The following is a 24,827-nucleotide window of genomic DNA, read 5'->3' as shown; positions in this document are numbered from 1 at the left end:
TATGAGGCAAGCATTCTTCCCACATTTTCTTGTTATTCTTCAAAACAGCCCTAAGCATAGTAGACAATGTTCTATTGACTACTTCAGTTTGTCCATCAGTTTGGGGGTGACAAGTAGTACTAAAAAGCAGCTTAGTCCCCAACTTAGCCCATAAACATCTCCAAAAGTGGCTAAGAAATTTAGTATCACGATCTGAAACAATAGTATTTGGCACACCATGTAAGCGAATAATTTCACGAAAGAACAAATCAGCAACATTAACAGCATCATCGCTTTTATGACATGGTATAAAGTGTGCCATTTTCGAGAACCTATCCACGACAACAAATATGCTATCCCTCCCCTTCTTTGTTCTAGGTAAACCTAAAACAAAGTCCATAGATATATCCTCCCAAGGAACACTAGGTACAGGCAAAGGCATATATAAACCATGAGGATTGAGTCGTGACTTAGCTCTTTGACATGTAGTGCAGCGAGCAACAAAACGCTCAACATCCCGTCTCATCTTTGGCCAAAAGAAATGTGTAGCAAGTATATCCTCCGTCTTCTTGACGCCAAAGTGTCCCATTAATCCTCCTCCATGAGCCTCCTGCAATAACAAAAAACGAACGGAGCTAGCTGGAATGCATAGCTTGTTAGCACGAAACACAAATCCATCGTTAAGAACGAACTTGTTCCAAGTTCTCCCTTCCTTACAATTCTGCAATACATCTTTAAATTCAGCATCATTAACATATTGATCTTTGATGGTCTCCAAACCAAATATTTTAAAGTCAAGTTGTGAAAGCATAGTATAACGACGAGACAAGGCATCAGCAATAACATTTTCTTTACCCTTCTTGTGTTTAATCACATAAGGGAAAGTCTCAATGAATTCAACCCATTTAGCATGTCGACGGTTCAGTTTTGCTTAACTTTTAATGTGTTTCAAAGATTCATGATCAGAATGTATAACAAATTCCTTGGGCCATAAATAATGTTGCCATGTTTCTAAGGTCCGAACAAGAGCATATAATTCTTTATCATAAGTAGAATAGTTCAGACTAGGCCCACTCAATTTTTCAGAAAAGTATGCAACAGGTTTTCCATCTTGTAATAACACACCTCCTAATCCAATTCCACTAGCATCACATTCAAGCTCAAAAGTCTTATTGAAATTAGGAAGTTGGAGTAAAGGAGCATGTGTCAACTTATCTTTCAATACCGTGAAGGCTTCTTCCTGTGCGGTACCCCAAACAAAAGGTACATCCTTCTTTGTAAGCTCGTTGAGAGGTGCAGCAATGGTGCTGAAATCTCTCACAAAACGCCTATAGAAACCAGCGAGGCCAAGGAAACTCCTCACTTGTGTGACCGTTTTGGGCTGCGGCCAACTCTCAATAGCTTCAATCTTGGCTTTATCAACTTCAATTCCCTGTGGAGTAACAACATAGCCAAGAAAAGATACTCGGTCGGTGCAAAAGGTGCACTTTCCAAGGTTACCAAACAAACGTGCATCACGTAGAGCAATAAAAACAGCACGTAAATGTTCCAAATGGTCCTCCAAAGATTTGCTATAAATCAATATGTCATCAAAGTAAACTACCACAAATCGTCCAATGAAGGCACGTAAAAATTCGTTCATTAACCTCATGAAAGTACTAGGTGCATTAGTTAACCCAAAAGGCATGACTAACCACTCATATAATCCAAACTTAGTTTTAAATGCTGTTTTCCATTCATCTCCCAATTTCATACGAATTTGATGGTAACCACTACGCAAATCAACTTTGGAGAATATTGTAGAGCCACTCAATTCATCAAGCATATCATCTAGCCTAGGAATAGGATGACGATAACGAATAGTAATATTATTAATGCCTCTACAATCAACGCACATACGCGACGTACCATCCTTTTTCGGCACTAAAATGATAGGAACAGCACAAGGACTAAGGGATTCGCGTATATAACCTTTGTCGAGCAGTTCTTGTACTTGACGCATAATCTCCTTCGTCTCCTCTGGATTGGTACGGTATGGTGCACGGTTGGGTAATGATGCACCGGGAATTAAGTCAATTTGATGCTCAATCCCGCGAATAGGTGGTAATCCCGGTGGCACGTCTTGTGGAAAGACGTCGGCGAACTCCTGCAAAATGTTAGTGACAGCAGGAGGCAAAGAGGAAGGCGCGTCCTCGAATGAAAATAATGCCTCTTTGCACACAAAAGCATAGCAAACAGATTTGCTAAAATCTAGATCATCAATATCAGATTTGGTGGCAAGTAAACATGCACTTTTCAATTTAATTTCAGAAGCAACACTAGATTGTTTATTATTATTAGGCTACATTTGTTGCTCAAATTCTTTTGCCACAATCTGATTTTCACTCTTAGTTTTCTCCTGTTTTGCTTTATTAGCTCTATTAATATCATCTTTCAAAATGGAATCAGGAGTCATAGGAAGCAAAGTAATATTTTTATCCTTATGAACAAGAGTATACTGATTGTTTCTACCATGGTGAATAGAATTTTTATCAAATTGCCATGGTCTACCAAGTAATAAGGAACATGCTTGCATAGGTACCACATTACAATCAACATAATCAGCATATGTAGAGATACTAAAATGCACACGAACAGTACGTGTTACCTTAACCTTGCCGCTGTTGTTGAACCATTGGATGTAGTAAGGATGTGGATGTGGTCTTGTGGTGAGAGATATCTTCTCCACCATCTCGATGCTAGCCAAGTTGTTGCAACTCCCTCCATCTATGATCACGCGAACAGAACGTTCCTTCACAACTCCCTTTGTACGGAACAAATTATGCCTCTGATTTTGCTCAGCTTGTGTAACCTGCACACTCAAAACACGTTGAGCAACTAAACATTCATACCTGTCAGCATCTTCAGGAGCCATGTATTGCGTCTCATGATCAGAATCGTCTCCACCGTGTTCGTCACGTGTAATAAGAGCCAAAGTCTCCTCATCATAGTCACTAGCGGACTCATACCCACCATCCTCAGTAACAATCATCACACGCTTAGATGGGCATTCTCTCGCATAATGACCTCCACCCTTGCAACGTCGACAAATAATATCATGTGTCTGCCCTGTTGATGCCATGGATGAAGAAGAGCTCTTTGCAGGCCTAGAAGGTGTGCTCTTGGCAGATAGTGGTGATTGTGCCTGCTTTATTGTATCACGGTTGGAGGTGGCAGCCGACGGAGGCGCCGGTGAAGCAGAATGTGTGGAAGTAGATGATGCACGTGGTGTCCATGAAGAAGGTCGACCTGCAGAAAAGTTAGTCCGCGCCAATGCCTGTCGATCCTGCACTTCACGTTCAGCTTTACAAGCAAGATGGAATAAACGAGTGATATTAGTATACTCCTTATACTCTAGAATCGTCTGAATCTCTCTATTTAATCCACCCATAAAACGTGCAAGCATAGCTTCATTCTCCTCAACAATACCACATCTAATCATGCCAGTTTGTAATTCCTGATAATATTCTTCTACAGAATTTTTTCCCTGTCTTAAGCGCTGCAATTTTTGAAGTAATTCACGTTGATAATATGGTGGAACCCAACGAGTACGCATAGCAGTTTTCAAAGCAGCCCAAGTAGCAGGAATGGGATATAATCTACAATGCTCAGACCACCAAACACATGCAAAACTAGTGAATGCACAAACAGCAGCAGGAACACGTCTCTCCTCGGGATATTGTAAACATGTAAATCGTTGTTCAGTTTCTAACTCCCAAGTAAGATATATATCAGGAACATATCTACCCTCAAATGGTGGAATATTCAATTTTAGTTTAGGGAGATGGTCATGATCTCGTACCTGAGGGTGAGCCCTACCATTGCCATTATTTGCATGTGGACGACCTGATGGTTGCTGTGCTGGTGGTGGCACGTAGTTCTGATTTTGATCAACCTCATCCTCGTAATCGCCAGCAAAATCATCCTCCTCCGCATCAGCAGCAGGAGCCACAGAAGTAGCAACAGCAGCACCAACAGTTTGGCCAGGTGCAAGAGGGAGACGGCTCGCTCGGCGGAGGGCTGTTTCACGATGTGTAGGTAGTCGTCGTTGTTGTTGTTGTAGAGGTGCGTTAGGTGCAGCCGGTGGTGGTGGTGGAAGACGCGCGAGCAATTCATTAAACCTGTCATCGAGCTTTGTTTCGAACGTCTTCTCCATGTCATCTATCTTCTCCATGGCCTCTTCAAATCTGTTTAGCACATCCTGCACCTGTCCATTCATCATTTGCTGAAATTTATCATGCAACTCCTGATTCGTCATGTTCTCCCAGTCAGTCTCGTCGGCTTGTGATCCTGCCATGGTTAGCAACAATAGAAAACACACAAGAATATGATCCTACAGAATACTAACAAGAGGTGGTGGTGGCGGGTGTCACAAATCCGTCAAGCAAATCTCAAATTCTTACCAGTTCTTACCCAGCAGCAGGCGGTGATCGGCAACCGTTGTAGTCAAAACTCTCAAAAGCTTGGATAGAGCGATTGCCAGGGAGAGTCAAATGCACGACGTAGAGGTATGTGGAGCTGGGAAGGCTTATAGTATGGTAGCAAAAAGGGTCAGCAATAATCAATTCAGAGATGCAAAGTTGAATAAACGCTCAACGACGGTACTGTGCTGGTCCTAGGCTAGACCGTGCTAGAGACGCGAGCCTAGAACACTAACAAAATCACGGCGCTGCACGTAAATAAGGGAAAAGCACACTCTGGAACTTTTTTTTTTCGCTTTTTTTTTGCGCTCCTCTTTTTTTTTTTGCGCTCCTCTTTTTTTTTGCGCTCCTCTTTTTTTTGTTTTTTTTTTGCGAAAAATTACTATAATGGCGAGTGTCTCAAAACTCTTCCCTCGTCAAACTGATAGGATGGGCACGAAAAAAAAATTTCCACTTTTTTTTTCGGAAATCAGGGCAGCGACGACGAAAAAGTGCGACAAAAAATCACTATGATGGCACGTGGCTCAAAAGACTCAGAAAAGCCTAAAATTAGGATAGGGAAAAAAAATTTGCCCGAGAAAATTTTGGCCTAAAAACTGCCCGGGGGTCTCCAGACTCTCTTTTTTTTTCCGAGACCTACGCAGGCAAGGAAACACGAATCGGAATTGAGATTGATCTCAAGAACAAACCTAATATGAGAAGAACTCGGATTGGTGGTGGATATATGGTTGTGGTATATGGCAACGGTGGTGGTATATGGTAGCGGTGGTGGTATGTGGTATATGGATAAGGATTCAGAGCGGTGGCGGATAAGCAAAAGTGGTAGATGGGCGATGATGATGGTGCGGCGGCGGCGTGACAACTTATGACCAGAACTCGAAACTCTAAAAGACTAGACTCTAAGACCAGCAACTTGACACGACGATGCAACCGCAAATTCAACAAAGCAAAAACCCTAAAAAGATTATGCAAAGGCTCAGATTGGTTCGGATATGATGAACTAACCCTAATTTTTTTTTGTGTGGCTTTTTCGTGGACTGTAGGTATGAAGAACAGACTCGATCTAATCTACGAAAAACTGTAAAATCTCACCGAGCAACCTGGAAATCTAATACCACTTGATAGAGGCAAAGGTGTCCCGATGTTTCGATGAGATGGAGGCTATCGTTTTCTGTGGGAGTCGACCTTGACGATCCAACTACGAACGTGCGAGACGTCGCGCCTTAGCAATCGCTAAACCAACTTCCGAGGGGTTATTGACCACGCCGGAGCACGATCAACCTGACCACGAGGGCCTGTTTCCTGCGAGCAAACGAAGAACAAGCAAGAAACTGAGATTGCAATCTGGATATTGCGAATATAAGATGAAAGCTTTATTGATCAAGGTGGGGTTCTGTGACGTCTTGGTCTGGTCGTTGGACACAAACGAAGTACGCGAAGTTGCAGCTATGGCGAACTTTTAATCTAAACAAAACCCAAGTCTAAACGACGCCCTAAGGGCTGTATATATGGAGGAAGAGAGGGGAATTTCGTGGCCCTTGAGGGTGGGGTCCGAAACCAACCCTAACTCTTGTTTCCCCACACATACGGACTCTAAAAATAGCCTATACTTAAGTATTTCGAAATTACATGGGCCTGGCCCATTAATAAGGTGACGCAGCACCTAGAATAGCCTATGGACGAATATTATGAAGTGGCATCTTGTATATTTCGTCCAAGGCTTCATGCACTCCTTATGGCGGCTTCAAAGTCCTGAAATCATCACTTGTAACTCCGTTCTTGATCCCCTTGCGCATGCCATCAACTCCATTCGTGTTCTTGCTCCAATGTTCATCCTTCTCCAAGCTAGGACCTTCATTTGTAAGCAAAACAAATGTATCCAATTTAGGCAGCATCATAATCTCATGAACATTAGAATCATTACCAAGAAACGAAAGTACCTGGTAATTTAATTGGCGTGCGCGAGCTCTAGTAATTGGTCCAGTATATGTAACAGTAGGGGCTGTGGGTGTAACAATGGTATTGATGTCCTCATCACCCGACCTATAAAAAGGAGGGGTGGAGGAGGGCGGAGTCATCCATGTTTGCATTCCCCCTCTTCTTCCCTTGTTCTCTGCTTCTGCCGGCAATGCCGAAGAGAAGAGACTGGGGCCAGCCCCCGGGATCCTGTTTGGGGTTATTGTTGCCTCATGCTAGTGCTGACGCTCGGGGAGTGAGCCTGGTCCTTGGCGTGGCGAATCTCTTGGTCTCTTCAAGGCTTAGCTGGGAGGCGGGGCTAGAGATTGTTGATAATCCCAGCATTGCCCCTCTCAGAGGTCTTGGGACTGTTGTCAATGAGAGGCGCGCCCTCCTATTTGCCGAAGAGACGGTAGTGTTGCATGCCCGTTGTGGGCGATGCCGCTATCGTTTCTGCTCCTTCCCTCTTCTCTCCCCTTTTTTGTTTGGGAGGGGCGACGGGCCTTGCTCGTTACCTTGCGCAGCTCCTGAGTGTGCGCCACCCGTTGTGGGCGATGCCGCTATCGTTTCTGCTCCTTCCCTCTTCTCTCCCCTTTTTTGTTTGGGAGGGGCGACGGGCCTTGCTCGTTACCTTGCGCAGCTCCTGAGTGTGCGCCACCTGCGGACCGTGGCAGATGACCGCTCTGCCGGCCCCTTCATCGCTTCCCTCTCCTAAGTGTTCCTTTTATTCTTCTTTCCCTCTTGTTTCAATATCCTGGGGAGGGGGAGTAGAGAATGTAAAAGAGGGGTTATAGGGTTCTTATCTTTTTTCAATCTTAAATCAGCTGGCACTTGCCAAATATTAATTCAAATTATGTAATCTCTCGAGTCCATCTCTGTGTTCTGTAATGCTTGTACTTGTAATAGCATATAAGTGAAAAAGATGAACCTTGCTGGGAACTCGTGCATGTGTATGTCCATGCAGAGGTGGAGTGCCTCTTTAATGAAAATAAACGAGTTTTCCCCGGTAGGATATCCTGCTGGCACCCTCTTTGTCTGCCGGAGAGCTACGTCTGCCGGGGGATAGACAGAGGGGCCAGCCCTCCGCCAGCTCCTTTTTACCAAAGGCTACTGCGACCATCTTGACTAAAGCAAGGTTCGATTCATGGATGGGAGTACCTAAGTTTCAAAAGAGAGGCGAGGTTTTTTCATGCAAAGTTATAGCTTTACAGAACACTGATGGACAAGAGGTAAAACTTATCTATTTGGCTTGTCAGGGATAGCTGTGCCATGCAATCTTCTCGTCCCTTGTCGAAGCCAAGTTCACGGCAGGAACCTGCAACTTCATGTAGATGAGAATGAATACAGGATGCGATCCTGATGTAGGGTAGAACCCTAGTGTCCCGATCTTTCACGAAAGGAGCGGATCCCGCGAAGAACATGAAAAACACGAGGGGGGTCACGAGGGGAAACACTCAAACCAACAAGATTAAGTCACACATGTGCTAGATCCTTGAAACACAAGAGGAGATACAAGATCCAAAGTCAACAAGGGATGATACAAAGGGTAGCCCGTTCTTCTCCGTGAGTAGGTCTTGAATCCACAAGGGGATCTTCCCGTAAAGGGGTCTTGAATCCAAGGTGGATCTTCCCCGAAGAGGGGCCGCAGTCTCTCTCAAGGAGTAGATCCGATATGGATGAGCGAAGCTCTATCTCACAAATGAGCTAATACAATGCTAACCCTAACTAGGAGGAGGAGGAGGTCTATTTATAGTCTTAGTGCAAAAGGGGGCGAAGTGAAGGGGTACATGGGCCTCGGGCCCGAACACTGTGGGCAGACAGGTATCGGACGTCCGCTGAGGACCGGTCGTCCGGTGGCTCATGGGCGGCCGGACGTCTGCTTGATCTGGCCTGGACGCTGGAGTGCCGGATTTCCGGAGGTGGCCGGTCGTCCGGTCGCCGGTCGTCCGCTGGCATCGGACGTCCGCTCATTTGGCTCGGTTGCGGGATCTTCGGTCGTATGGTCCGGTCATGCGGTGGGTCTTCAAGCGCCAGACGTCCGGTCCCGACCGGTAATCTAGTGGCTGGAGCTTCTTCCGCAACTCTTCTCCTTGTTCCTCACGCTTGGTGTCCTCGCCTTCTTGTCCATGGGCTTCCTCTTTGTTCCTGTTCATGCATAGCACACATGTTTGAGGTAGTAGCCATGTCTTACATGTGGTAAGTGACGATTCAGAGAGGAGCAAGTTCACCTTGTGTCCAATGACGTATACTTGAGGTCTCGTCTTATGTTCTCTTGGGGCTTGGAGAGTAGTCGGAGTGTACATGGGGATGAACGTGGGATGCTCCGCATCATCTCCCCCCGTTGGGAAAGATTCGACCTTGGATCGTGATCCTCATCACCTGTGGTACCCCGGCTCAAAGAAAACCGGAACACCCCGTATTCCAGCCCAGAGATCGAGGTGAAGTCTTCGGGAATATGGCACTGCTTAGTATAGAACAAACCAGCTCTCTATTACAACACAAATACGAATACAAGGGTTCTGATATTACACTGAATAACATCGGTACGGCCACACGACGCCAACCACGGTTTCTCTATACAAGCAGCATAACAACTAGAAGCAGCGGAACAACTACTGGCAGCGGAACAATGAACAGCGATGATGGACTCCAATCCGCAGGGACTCTGGCTGGAACGTTTATCCTAGCTCGCGAACACGGGAGCAACACCATACAAGCAAGCAATCCAGGCACGACTTGCAAACTGGCATGACACGCCAGGTTAGTACATTGAATGTACTTGCAAGCTCACAATAACCAGAAGCGTTCAAGACAAACAACAGCATGGCAATTACAGGTTAAGCAAGAATTATCATGAGATTATCAGGATAACATGGCATGAACAACATCAACATAATATCGCTAGATCAACATGATCATGGCATGAACATATAAATCTGAGGATAGTAACATGCAACATGATAACACTACATGCACCATTTATTCTGCTAGGGTTACCTCGTAACCATCACATGCATCACTTACCAACTTCGAACATTACACGATCATCTCAGGATCAAATCAAGCTTGGTATAAACAATACCGTAGTAATCATCAAATGACAACAAGGAACTTGATCTTTACCCATGATTCTCACACAACATCACGAATATCCAACAACTCAGTATCCTCGATACCACGGTGATCATTCCGGCGATCACAACCCTGACCAACACTTGGTCTCAAACGGTGATCCTTCCGGCGATCACAACCAACTTATCTCATCATCGAACCGGGGTTGTTATTAAGCACATTATTATTATTACTGTTGACTCAGAGTGTGACCAACTAGGAAATGGGCCCTTATCAGCGGGTGCGGCTATCGATATATTTCATATACACTCTGCAGAGGTTAGTACACTGCACCCACACTACGGAACCCATGGACTTGCACACCCATTCGGGTGGACCAACGCTGTTCCAACAAAACCAATCTATTGTCATGATACTCTCCCATCCACTCCGACCCATTCCCAACTGGGCTAGTCCTGGGTGGCCCCGTGTCTACCAAAGACACAACGACCACCGTCGTGGCCAAACGTCCCTCACGGGGACCGGATCCATAATAATAACAACAACGGGCACACAAGGTTATGTCTGCTTACAGGGCCAGGGTACCGCACGCCCATAACCTTCCCTAGTTGGAGGCACCGATGAGAGGCATGACAATAGACCCAGTTTGGACCTTCCCATAAAGGTAAGCATGGTTGCACTGGTCAGTTCGATATGGTGGCAGCATGACTCAGCCAACAGGTGTTCAAGTTCAATTTAATCTGGTTAAACTTGAATGCAAATATGCTGAGCCATGATAAAATAACATCATACAATTACAATGTATGAGCATGATATCAACATAAGAACGGGTGCAACATAACTAGCCACCATATCAACAATGAATCATCTCCAACTGAGCATGGCATAATGAAGAGCATGAATATTACCAGTACAACACTACTCATAGCATAACATGACCACTAGCATCAACAATAAACATCATGCAAGAACATATCAACAATTCCATCATGCAAGCATTTAACCAACTGAATGCAATGGAACATGCATAACAACGGTACCAGGGACAGACGGTAGTCATGCACCGAAGACCATTACCAACATCAACATATACTACTAGCAAGCATAAGCATATGAAAAGAATACTAGCAACTAGCAGGGCATGACAACTAGGTGCATAACAACATAGCAAGAAAGTAAGCATGAATCCATAAGCATTATCGAAACAACTATAACCATATTTTAAGCAAGCAAACATTTAATAAATATTCAAGTTGAAAACCATGGCTACTGCATGACTATCATGCAAGTGGGTATTGTGGCTTGCCTGGGGTGACGGAGACTCCAGGAAGAAGTGCGGTGAAGCCGCGGAACGACACGTCGGACGGTACGTTCTCAAAGGGGGCTGATTAGAGGCAAGGGCAAAATGGTCATTTTCACTATGGTAACACCTAGTGAAAATGTCACCAAAAGATAGAGCTCGGCGATACAAAGAAGTGAGCGTTGGTTTCACCTCAATCGGAGTTATAGTTGAAAAGTTATGAGCTGTAGAAGATCAGGGACCAATCTGTGAAAAATTTATCACCAACGGGTCCCTGGTAGGAAAAACAGAAAGCGCATAAGGAGAAATACGTTTTCGGACTGAGCAAACGTATTTTTTCATGAAGTAGAATGAAAGTACGCTTTCCAGAGAAGAAACCGTATTTCTGGGAATACGTCTCCACTTAAACACGTGGACCAGGGGGAGGAGGGGCTTACAGGTGGGGTCCAGGCGCAGGGGAAGGGCCAGGCTCGGTCGTCTTCTTCCTCCTCCTGCCTCCCCGATCGGAGACAGAGGAGCAAAGCAGAGAAGGTGGGCGCGGCGAGGGGCCCAGGCGGCTCCGGCCAAGACCGGCCAGGCGGAGGCCACCGTTGGGCGCGGCTCGGCCAGCCGCAACGGAGAGAGGCAGCAGGGACGGCGGGGATGCCTTGGGGAAGTGGTGACGGGATGAGAACAGAGAGGAGCAGGGCAGGCGCCGGGGATGGAACGGGCTGCTCCGGCCACCTCAGGCCAAGGCGCAGGCACCGGCGGGTTCAGGGCGGAGCACCGCATCCATTCAGAGGCAAAGGAGGCACCGGAGAGTGGTGGAGAGGCGGGGAGGTGCGGCGACCAGGGAGGCTACAGAGAGCTCGGGCAGTGGAGGTACTTGGCGAAACAGGGCGCTCCGGCGAGGGGCGAGGGGGTGGGGCTGCTGAGTGGAATGAGAGGAACACGGTGGACGTCTCGGAGCGGCGAGGGGAGGCTTGGTTTGGCCGGAATCATGCTGAGGCCGAGGCGGCCATGGAGAACTCCCGCGAAAAGAGGAGCGGGTCGAGGGTTCTGGTGGGCAAGGAGGCTTGGGGAGAGGCTGGTGAGGTGCGGAGGGACTCCGGGCATGCTTAAATAGCCACGGGGAAGGCTCTGGAGCTCACAAGCGAGCTTGAGCAGTGCTCTAATGGAGGTCAGGGGCAGGGCATGGCACATGCACTGTTCTAGCGACGCATTGATGGCTAACCACGACGAGGCAGCGATTCAGGGCGACGCAGTTGAGCACGGGCGAGCTCCTGGACAAGGTTTGAGGTCGAGACGAGGAGGAAGGAGACGACCATAGTGGCCAGAACAAGCCAGAGCACGCCTGCAGCCATGACGTCAGCGTGATCACCACATGCACTGGCGCAAGCGGCGCTCTTTGGTGTGGCCAACCTTGTCCAGTAGATGGAACTTGGTGCCCTTAGTCCAACTGAAGAAATAAATCGGTCCAGGGGCAAAGAAGAGATTTGCACTTAGCTTCAAAAGTAAATCAGTAAGAAGGTGTTTGCAACTCTATGTGGTTAAACCAGCTAGGTAACGTGGTAACTAGTTTGTCTTATGATGATCACATGCTAAGGTGATGCTGATCACTAAAAATCAGATTAAGAGGAGGAGTCTAGATGGTGGTTGCAGTAGAAAGTGCAATACTGGCCAGAATTCGGGATTTGGATGATGCACTCACATACTTGATCTCTGTGATATGAAATTTGGCAGAGAGGGGTTATATGATGATATGAAGCTGCTGTAAAAGTTTCATGCCATTTGGAAATACCAAAGTGGCACTTGCTTCACAAAGCTTCATTCTGGACAGAAATTTGGAAAACTTACACAGGGCAATTGGATTAACCAATTGAGGTAAAACTTGGTGGAAGGAGTTGGTATATGTCGAAGCATGTCCTGGTAAAGTTTCAGCTCAATTTAAGCAATATAAAATATAGTTGCTTCACAAACTGAAAATCTGACCAGAAACAAAGATTTGGTACTGGTATCACATGGATGAGTTACATGATCTCATATTTGGTGGAGAGTCATGATTTGACCGTAGTAAGGACCTTGCAAAATTTCAACTCATTTGGATATTCCTAGCTTGTACTTTCTTCACAATCACTTCTCTCAGACAGGAACTTTGAAAAATTGCTCAAGAATATTTACTAGGCAAAGTGAGTTGAATTTTGGCATGAGACAATTATATGGACATGAAAAGCAGTCCAAGAAGTTTGTGGTCAATCAATCAAGCAAATATAAATAGCACTTCCTTTGCAAAGTGACATTTAGGACAGCATAGGAAAATAATTATTGGAGGATTATTTTTGAACCTGGCAATGAAATATTTTTCCATATTTGAGCAAGATGAAACCCAAACAATTTATGAGAATTATTTGGGAATTTTAGGAGTGACAGAAATATAGGTTGCTTCACAACCTAGGGTTTTAAGGGTTATTCCTTTATCAGAAAAGGAATATTCCCAACAAAAGAATTTTGGGTTAGGTCAAGGATGGAAATGACATGATATTGGGATGATGATGAGGGTGACAAGCCACTATGAAACCTAGGAAGACACGATCTTCCCAAGTTTCAGAACCACACAGCCACGGAAAAGCAAAACAAAACAGGAAATCCAAGAAAATCAAAGGAAAAAGAAAAGGGCAAAAATCCAGGCTGTTACATCACCATGGAAACGGTAGTCGTGGACGGACTTGTAGTTGGATGGAGTGGAAGACGTTGCGCAATCCAAGTACTCCAAGGTGTCGCCGGAGTAGTATACATGCAAAAAGAGCAAACACAAACGACACTCGGAAATACAATGGTTAAAGCACACAAAGTGTCCATCATGTATAAATGAGCCCGTTCGGTAATATTGTTTGTGACACAGCGCATGAGGCTTATCAAGATGATATGGAATGAGATGTAAAGAATTCATGGGAGGAAAAGCATTCATTGTGCACACAAATGTATTGTGAATATGATCAATGCAACCACGGTGCAAAATGATGTCATAGTGAGACGGTTTATCAATAGCATGAATAAGGTAATGGGTGCGCAATATGAGTATGTGATCATGCAAATGATGATGGGCAATATGACTATGATGTATGAATATGCCATCAAGGTAGATCACGACCAATTTTCTAAGGAAATGCACAAGCTCATATATCATGGATGACATGGGAATACAAGATGCAACAAGGCAATCATAATGTGAGTCAATCCATGCATAAGATGCAAATCTGTCATGTGTATGATATGTCCATCGAGCATGACATGTGTGAGCACAATCAACAAATATGGAGGTGTTGGTGTACCAATGCTCGATGCCGTGGCATGAGTGGAGGTTCGAAGGTGCATCCAATATGTCTGAGCACTCCTCAATGTGAAGGTCCATAGAGCCAATCTTCAATGTCGCTCCTCCATTCACGAGATGTACCATGTAGACAACAAGAATGAAACAACAATGAAAGAGTGACCCGTCCAATATGCATATTTGAGGATGGTGCAAATAGAAGGAGTTGACCTTTATGAGAATGTCGAAAATGTTGGTGTCGCGCACCATGTACGCCTTTACATGACCAAGTTCTCTCGTGATGGTATCGCCTTGTGAGTCCTTCAAAATAAAAGAACATGACAAACACTCGGAAAAACAAATGAGGTTAGCGGAAATGCAAAACCTATCATTCGTGTGGAAAAGATACCCAACAAGTGCATGCATCATGCTCATCATAAGAAAGGACAAGGGAGCATTTCATAGTATGGAGGCATATGATGCGAGAACAACCAAATTCAATAGGCTAAATCAAACAAGCATGCATCACAAGTAAAGTGTCCAAGTCTCCAGTATCAATAAGCATAGACGCAACAATTGGAGGCAAGCGACAATGAACAAGATGCATCATGTGAGAGGCACAAGCATATATGTCATCAACCCAAGAAAGCAAGTAAGAGTGGAACATGGGTGATACGACAAAGCAAGCAATCATAGTTACCAAGTCAAGCAAGCTAGTAGTGCGAAGATGCACCATACTAGAAGGAATCAATGCAATCATGTCGTGTGTGCAAATAGTGAGCATGTATGATGCACATGACATATCACAAAGGGAAAACTTTGTTTTTGCAACTCTAGTTTTTGCCAACTTTGCTTAAGCCAGTCTAGAATTTGACATTTCACTTTTGGCACTCTTAGATTTTGACAATATATCACTTTTGCCATTCCGTGGCGAAAGCAAAAATTTTAGAGTGGCAATTGTGATACATGTCAAAAGCTAAGAGTGGCAAAAGTGAAATGAAAAATTATCGTTTTTGCCATGGAATGGCATTTGTGATGTATTGTCAAAAGCTAAGAGTGGCAAAAGTGAGATGTCAAATTCTAGAGTGGCATAAGCAAAGTTGGCAAAAACTAGAGTGGCAAAAACAAAGTTTTCCCTATCACAAACATGAATGCAAGATATGAGCAAAATATCATCAATTTATTTGCCAGAGGCCATATGTAAATAGCAACGGGACATCATGACTCTCCCAACACAACAAGCAACAATAGCATGAGGCACATGATAAACATGGCAATAGCAACAAGGATCTCCACCAAGCATGCAGATACACATATGAGTAGTAAAATGGTGAATCATGGGTAAATGCAAGCAAGGGTCACAATTGCATGGCAAATACACATAAATAGGCATAACATGCAAAGTGAACACGATATAATGGGCATAAGGTGACAAATGGTAAATAGCCCATAGCCGTGTGAGAGCCAAGTAAAAGAGATGCACGTAGTTGTTGCGCGAAGAGAGCGGTGGGAAGGATAGTTCACGGGATCCCATGTTGTCGTTGCTCTCAAGAGCTCGTTTCGTCAACTCTTGGGATTGAGAGGTTGACGAGTATACATGAGTACCTACACAAAACAAAGAGAAAGGGAACATTGTGTGTGCGTGGTAGATGTACACATCATCCATCATGATGCGCACGTGTTTGTGTTGGTTAGCACAAAATATCCAATGCTCAAATAAATGAGATGCGTGATATAGAAACATGTCATCCATCATGATAGGTTTGTTGTGATGTATAGCATAATGGAGACTCAAATTGGGCAATGCGTCATGAGAAATATGTAGAGCATTGTTATGCGTGGAATGCATATGGTGTAAGCAATTATGAGAATCATGCAAAGTATGGAATGCATCAAAATCTCCTAATATGTATGAGGAAACTATGGGGGTCTCCTCATGAGCATTAATGGAAACATCACATGGAGAATATTGACAACATCCAAAACAATGCATATTTGGAACAATGTGATCATGGCATGACATAGTAGATGAATTGCACAAATCATGTAAAGGAAGCATGGCAATATCATCACATGAAAAACAAAAGCCAATGACCATCATCTCGTCATATATGCCATAAGTGCAAACGGAATTGATTTTAATGGGGCATGCATAGTTACTATGTTGAGATTGAAATGATGCAACATGGGAGATTTCACTCATAGCATATGACAAGTTTAATGAATTGCCAAACATGATGTGACCAATAGAATTTCCACATGATATCCTATGGAGCATAGCATCACAACTAGGCAACTCGACATGCTCGTCATCATATTCATCATAAATAGGTAAGTCATGACATGAAGAAGCCGCACTAGCATGAAGCATATGAATAGGTGGATCAACATCATGCAAGCAATCATTGGTGAGATAGTCCACTAGTGGGACAAGAGAAGCACCATCACCTATGTTACCTTTGGAGCATCACTCATGTGTTGTAGGTGAGGTGTCGAAGACCAAGGCGTGGACATCTTCGTCTTGGTGGAACCATGTGGGGGGTGCGTCTTCTTCCACCATGGCCATCGTCATCTCTGTTGGAGGTATGGACTCGTGAAGGATAGGCGTGTCGTCATGTAGGATACCTAGCACCAAAGAAGAAAACACACTCGGAGTAGAGGTTAAGTCGTTAGAAATCATAGTGGCCTGACATGCCTTCTCAACTACCTCACTCACTAAGTGTTGTGGCTCACTCACACTAATAGGGAAAACCCTAGCAGTAGCGTTGGTTTTGTGCTCACTAGTAGCGCGGGTAGGCGCGCTACTAATAAGGCGCTACAGCTATTGCTTAGAAGTAACGCGTGCCCGCACGCGCTACTGCTAGGACAAATAGCTGCAGCGTTTGTTCACTCCCACGCTACTGCTAATGTAACTACTGGCAGCGTGTTTTCTCTCCATCGCTACTAGTATTCCTTTTTTATTTTTTTTATTTTTAGTGTATTTATGCACCATCGTACAAATATTGGTACAATACTAGTTATGAGGTTTACATCATTATGTCCATAACAATGTGTCAAATGAAGGTGGATTAGGTTCAAGTGGAGGCAATATGTGGTGCATGTCAAAAGTATACTACTAATCCAAACTTGATCTAGTTTGGACTAGTAGTACTTTCGATGTGCACCACATGTTGCCTCCACTTGAATCTAATCCGCCAGCACAAGCTATGTAATCATCATCATAGTCATTACCACCAACAATATTTATTTAATCACCACTAACACTAGCTAATAATAACCATCATAGTCATTACCACCAACACTAGCTATTTTACCATCATAGTAATAGTGTAGCACATCATCATCCTCAAACTCATTTCTAGCTAGCTAATCACTCCTGCTGCTCTCTCTTAGGTAAAATAACATAAAACATGTGTGGCTCTCCTCCTTGATCAAGTTGGAGCATGCAGATGAACCTGTCTCCTAATCGTGGGTAGCGCATCTGTTTGCTGCCCCCTAGTACTTCTCTGCGCTTCTCCATCACACATTTAGTCCAGTCTTGCACTATTAAGCATCCGTCGCTAATCTTGAATGCACTAAAGTAACCTGTAGGATATCTTGTCCATAAGCTAATAATACTCATGGTACCTTTAGTCTCGATCCCATAAGGCACAACATTCATCGGGAGTCCCTGTTGAAGAACATCGTATGGTAACATACTTAGCGATGAAGTTTACCTTCAAAAATAATGTATGGAAAAGATGCACTGAGGAAAAATAGTAAAAAATCTTACCATCCTTCCTACATAGATGTGACCGTAGTTCATTACGAACACTATTGGTCGCACGTTTTCAGTACTAACATTTCTAAATGCAGGAAGAAAATTTGTCTTGACAGTATCAAGATCCTCAAGCCATGAAATATAATGACTTAGCTCCTCGCAGTTTAGTTCAGCCCCGGGACAGTAGTAGGTCCTGTCTACCAAGCGCTGGACATGTTTGCTTGCACCGAGATAAGCTGACAATACAAATTAGTTGTCAACTATTTTTGAATAAACAATATCAAAGACATAAATATGGTTGAGAAACTTACATAATGGTATAACTGGAGGCGTCTGCACACCGACCCAGATGTCGGTATTACCTTCAATATCATCTTCCGGACGAATATCAAAGGTGATAACCATATCAGGCTCAAATGCATAAGTCTTGCATAGTGCTCGCCATGTTTTGCATCCAAAATAGGTGTAGTCGTCTGAATTGAATAATTTTGCGTGGAAAATATAACCATGCTCGGTCTTCAAGTAAACTTCCTTTTCCTCCATAGTACGACTGAAACCTATCTTATCCAATACAAAAACTCTTGCATGGTAGGGGATACGCTAGTAGAATAGTAAAAAAAGACTTGTCATGCTTAATGTCATACTTAAATTATAAGTTGAAGCAAATGAAGCAAATGTCATGCTTAATTACGAAAAAAGACTTGTCGTTGTGACTTACTGTATCCACTTCGAAGTCCTCGTCCAGCTTGATGCTGAAGTGCCTATCATCATCTAGGAAGATTCCATCGCACAGGCCGCGCTCGTCTTTGCAGTATTTGCAAATACCGAAATCCTTTTCGTCGTCAGACATTTCCTATGCTCATAGTTAAAACATTAATTCACGGAATCCGGGGCACTCGATATTTCCTACATATTCTGGCACAAGTCATGCCAAAATTCACGGAAAAATATGGCATGACCTTTGCTAAAATAGGACATATCGAGCGCCTGAAATTTGCCGGAACGGAAATGAATCAACACTCTGGCAAAACATAGGCCACTCGGAGGTGTAACCTACAAACATGACCGGCCACTTGGGCAAGCACATGTCCTATTTGAGCAACACAAGATATACATTTCAAAATATCTTATAGGACTCAAATTAGCATGCATTCAATAATCAAAAGTAAATCATCTCATGCGTCTGTACATCGTCGAATATTATCACTAATACATCCCGAATAGTGTCATACATATAACATCACTAATACAACTAAAACCCTAGCACACGACGGGTATTGGCGCGGGCGGTGGACACCCACAAAGAAGGAACCATCACGGGATCATAGCTCCAGTGAGATCCCTGGAGAACCTGCCAGGTATTGGAGAACCTGTGCTCCAACGCAAACAAGTAGCGACGGACGTGCGCGTCCTCCTCACTGACACGGTGACACACCACCTCCGCGGGGTCCTCGAGCCTCTGGACCGTCACTGGCCCACACGACCGCCACCAAAGAAGGTTCGGGTCAACGATCACTGACACGGTGACGCACCACCTCCGCGGGGTCCTCAAGCCTCTGGACCGTCACTGGCCCACGCGACCGCCACCAAAGAAGGTTCGGGTCAACGACAGGCTGGCTCCTCACCAACCTGCGCCCCCCAGTAGGTAGCGCCTCCCAGTACCACCCCGGCGGAGCCCAGTCCCAGACATGGCCCATCTGGTCAAGCAGGTGTCGTCCTCCGCCGACTCGACGATGAGGATGCGGGATAGGCATCGTCCACGTCGATGCGGGAAAAATTGCTTTAACCAAAAAAATAGCAACAAGTTCTTACTAACTAGTTCTATTAATTCAACTAGTTATTATTAAAAATAAACTTACTATAAATAAAAATAAACTAGTACCTAATTAGACCTAGTTCTTACTAACTAGTTAGTAGCTAGGAACTACTGCCCTAATTACCATCTCATTTGATGAAGCTAGGGGTGGAAAGCGGTAGCGAATATTCCAATTATCCAACTATAAAGTGAAATAAGTGGTCAAATTTTAATCGTTTTATGATTCACCTTAGAAATTTGATTCGATTCCACCCTTACATGAACCCTAACTCATTTCAGCCGCATCCGCATCCGATTCGTTTCCATCCTTACATCCTTACATGCATCCGCGTTGAATCTGGGGTCGGGGCGGCGTAGAGGGTGTGCGGAGAGCGCGCAGCGGCCGACGAACGACAGCGGCGGCGAGAGTGGAGAGATAGATTTGGGGGAAGTGGCCATGGGGAAGGACGAACCCCGTGGTTAAGTCAGAAGTAGCAGTAGCCGTTCCAAAAAGCGCGCTACTGCTACGTTAGCTACAACGCGTTCTAGGATACACGCTACTGCAACTCCTTTCTCTTTCCCCCCTTTTTCATTTAGTTTTCTTCACATTTTATTTTTTCCTTTCACCTTATTATATTTCTTTCATTTCCAATTACCTTTCTATTTGCTTTCCATTTAATTTTATATCCTTTAGCAGTAGCGAGTTTAGATTGAAACGCGCTGCTACAAAGAGAGTAGCGGTAGCGCGGTTCGATATAGGTCGCTACTACTATGTGTAGCCTATCGGCTAAGCAGTGTGAATTTTAGTAGTAACGTGTTTAGAGCAAGACACACTACTACTAAAACTTTATCTGCAGCGCGGTTTGCACAGGCGCTCTACTGCTACTTAGCACCAGCGTGCTTTTTTGACCCGCACTACTGCTAATGTTCTATGTATAAGGTTTTCCCTAGTAGTTTCACTCCCTCATGGATGCTCTCACTCATATGGTTGGTGGAGTCACTCAAATGGATCTCAACCTCACATAGGATGTGTGGCATGCTCTCAAGTGTGGGACTAGTGGTGGTCACGCTCATCCTCTCATAGGAAATGCTCTCAATGTCACATATGGTGGAGTCACTCATGTGGTGGTGGCTCTCCTCACATGGCAAATGGGGCATCTCGGCACATGTCGGTATCGGAGAGATGTTGGTGCAAATGTCTCCATGCTCAATCATGTCGTAGTCGTAGCCGAAGATGGCACATCATCACTCTCCTCTAAGACCAAAGATAAGGTCTCATGTGCGGTCTCGTAGCTTGACTCGGAGTATGAGTCCAATATGGGCGCCGTCTTCATGTTGTTGAAGAGGTTCGTGCTCGTCGCCGTGGTCAAAGGGGATGGCCCTTGCTCGACCTTCTTGTCGTTGTATTGTTGTAGGAGGCCCATATTATGTGGCACCTCGTAGCTCATCTCCATGACCGAAGGGAATGTCCCATGCTCGGCCATCTTCCTTGGGGGGCTTCCGAAGATGGAAGTGTCGCCCTCGCTCGTAGGTGGTCACCTTGTACTTGATGATGTCGATGTAGGCGAGCTCACGAGAAGTAGGCGAAGATATCATATGTCCAAAGGCGAAGATGCCTAGATAGCACTTGGCGAAGAAGCCGAAGTGGTTGTTCTAGCCGTAGCTCCGTCTTGGTGGTGCTCGTCTCGCGGTCTTCTCTTATGCTCATGAAGGTTGGCCTTGGCGTGAAGTAGGGCTTGTTGGGACTTGTGCCTTTACGCTTGGTGAGCATCGTCATAATGATGTTGGCATTGTCGCACTTGAGCTCGTAGTAGATGTCGTTCGTTGTCGTCGTGCACATTTTGCTTGGAGGTGACTTGCCCTTCATGACGATGTGGATCACGAACGTGATGGTGGTCGCCATGGATATGTGGACGTGGATGACTTGCGCTTGCATCATTATTGCGCTCTGAAGACTTATGACTTGAACGTCGCCGCCTAGAGGACGATGAAGGGGAAGAACGGTTGATCAACAAGGTCCGAATCTCCTCTATCCTTGCATCTTGCTCCTCCTTTTGTGTGGAAATCTTGTTGTCTATGTAGTCCCTTTTCCTTGCTTCGAAGTGACGAATGTCGATGGAGAGGTTCTCAATGCGCTCTCGCAATCTTGATTGTGCGCCTTGCATTTGTCGCTGTAGATCGAAGATTAACGCTTTGGTGATGTAGTTGTTCACGCCGTCGTTGTTGTGGAAGACCGGAGATGAAATGCCTTGCCTATCCATCACTCCAAGAGAAAAATGTGAGTGGTAGAAAGATAAGAACGAATACCAAATGTACCTTGACCGAAGTTGAAAGTGGAGCAATGATAACTCCAATGTGTACAAGGAAATAGCACAATTGGTACCAATTCTTGTCGGTTTCTCACACCTACACAAATAAGGATTATGGTGGAGCTCGGTGAGGATAGTGGCACAAAAATGTGATGCAAAATTTTAGCAAGAGTCAATAATGTTGAAAGAGATTCACAAATTCGCAAGTGAAACAAGTAGACCAATAGCAATATGTGGCACACGGAAACACACACACGAATAGATAAATGGGGTCGTGCAACCAAGGAATGAGCACAAAATGTGGAATCCACGGAAAACACTCGTGTTGCGCAACTCAAGAGAGACGCTAGCATGATTGCTCTATAGGCGGATACGACACTTGTGCACAACCTATGATATGCAAAATGTATCAACTTTCCATCCCAAGTATGCTATGTATGATATTCCGGTGTTATGATCCAAGATGATCGGATATGACAATCTTATATTCAATGTGGTATGATGCTATGGCACTTGCTTACAAGCTTCTTTGCTCTTTCTCTTTTGCTTAAAAGCTTATTCTTTTTTTGTGCGTATGGCCACTTTTGCACAATGCACAAACCAAGATAGCAATTGTATATATGCGGGAACCAACTTGAGGCACAAGAGATGATATGATGATACCAATATGATATGGTATGTATGCAATGTATGGTGTAGATCACTAATGTGAATAAGTAACGTTGCCGGCAATACTCAAATGGCTAGTCTCGATAGGCAAGTGACGCAAAATGGGCTAGGGGTTAACAATGCAATGGCAAGGGAATATACAATGGAGGGATACCACGATACCAAGATGATATGGAGGTTACCGTTCGTGTCGATGCTGAGCGGCAGTGGTCTTGATGGAGATACAAAGATGATGGAGACTCATCCCTAAGTAGCCGAAACACCTTAGGAAACGGAAAAAATCGTGAACTCAAAATCTCAAATGTCAAATGGTGGTAGTGGGAATGCAGTGGTGGTTATGTGGAAGCTCAATGGAACTGTGAAATGGCAATGATGGGTTGCGGAGTACGCAATGCGGAAATGGAGGGTAAGGTGGTGGACTATACATGGTGTCGGAGTTGGAAGCTCGGTCCCTCAGTAGCCGAAACACCTTAGGAGACACAACTCACAACTCAAACAAAATTGGGTTAAGTTGGGGTGGCGGGAGTGTGAGGTGGGCAAAACTATGCGAAAGTTATGGTGGTGGTGGTTGATGAAGAAGCAACCGTCCCTAAGTATCCTAGACACCTTAGGAGACTCAAATCACTCCTCAAGCAACCACTAATGCGATGGGGAACAAAATTGGTTAGGTTGCGGAAGTCGGTGGTGGAGTGGCGGATGATGTGGTGGAGGCCCTAGGCAAAGATGCCAAAGTTCCGAAAATTTGATGGAGTCAAATGATGCTGGTGGTATTTTTGTGGGAAGGAGGATGTCAAGAGCTTCAAAACAAGCTAAAGAACGTCAAAATCGGAGTTCAGATGAATTAGTTATGGCCGAAACAAAATTTGAGCGAAGTCAGTTTTTTACAGGTAGCGGACGTCCGGAAATGGACGGATGTCCAGTCGTCGGACGTCTGTTCGGGTCGGAAATCCACTAATTTCAGCTCGGGTTAGGGGTTCCGGTCGTCCGGTAAGGTCGGACGTCCGGTGCTTCCTGGGTTTCCGGACGTCCGATAAAGCGACGGTCGTCTGGTGGGTCGGGGTCAACTCGAGACCCAAGATTCGGGTCGCGATTTAGGGGATTTTGGGGTCAAAATTGATGAGATTTTATGGGGGAAAGATGGGGAAACTTGGGGAGATGCTAGATTCACTTGAAACCAAGCAAATCTATGGATCAAATCCAACAGAACTTCATCAAACCAAAAATCACAAAAAACAATTGGGGCTATTTTTGGTGGGGATTTTCGAAATTGGGGAAGAACACAACAAAAATCAAGCTAAAAAACAAAGAGGGGAGGCTTCGAAATCATGATCAACGTGGCTCTAGATACCAAGATGATGTAGGGTAGAACCCTAGTGGCCCGATCTTTCACGAAAGGAGTGGATCCCGCGAAGAACACGAAGAACACGAGGGGAATCACGAGGGGAAACACGAGAGAAACACTCAAACCAACAAGATTAAGTCACACATGTGCTAGATCCTCGAAACACGAGAGGAGATACAAGATCCAATGTCAACAGAGGACGATACAAAGGGTAGCCGGTTCTTCTCTGTGAGGAGGTCTTGAATCCATAAGGGGATCTTCCCGTAAAGGGTCTTGAATCCAAGGTGGATCTTCTCCGAAGAGGGGTCGCGGTCTCTCTCAAGGAGTAGATCCGATATGGATGAGCGCAGCTCTATCTCACAAATGAGCTAACACAACGCTAACCTAACTACGAGGAGGAGGAGGTCTATTTATAGTCTTAGTGCAAAAGGGGGCGAAGTGAAGGGGTACATGGGCCTCGGGCCCGAACACTGTGTGCAGACAGGTACCGGACGTCCGCTGAGGACCGGTCGTCCGGTGGCTCACGGGCGGCCGGACGTCCGGAAGGCACCGGACGCCCGCTCGATCTGGCTCGGACGCTGGAGTGCCGGATTTCTGAAGGTGGCCGGTCGTCCGATAGTGTCGGACGTCCGCTCATTTGGCTCGGGTGCGGGATTGTCGGTCGTCCGGTCCGGTCGTCTGGTGGGTCTTCAGGCGCCGGACGTCCGGTCCCGACCGGTCATCCTGTGGCTGGAGCTTCTTCTGCAGCTCTTCTCCTTGTTCCTCGCGCTTGGTGTCCTCGCCTGCTTGTCCATGGGCTTCCTCTTTGCTCCTGGTCATCCATAGCACACATGTTTGAGGTAGTAGCCATGTCTCACATGTGGAATAGTGACGATTCGGCTAGGAGCGAGTTCACC

Source organism: Triticum urartu, chromosome 4A (genome assembly GCF_056163025.1).
Source record: "Triticum urartu cultivar PI428250 chromosome 4A, HENAU_Tu73, whole genome shotgun sequence".
NCBI lineage: Eukaryota > Viridiplantae > Streptophyta > Magnoliopsida > Poales > Poaceae > Triticum > Triticum urartu.
This window is presented reverse-complemented; position numbering follows the sequence as displayed.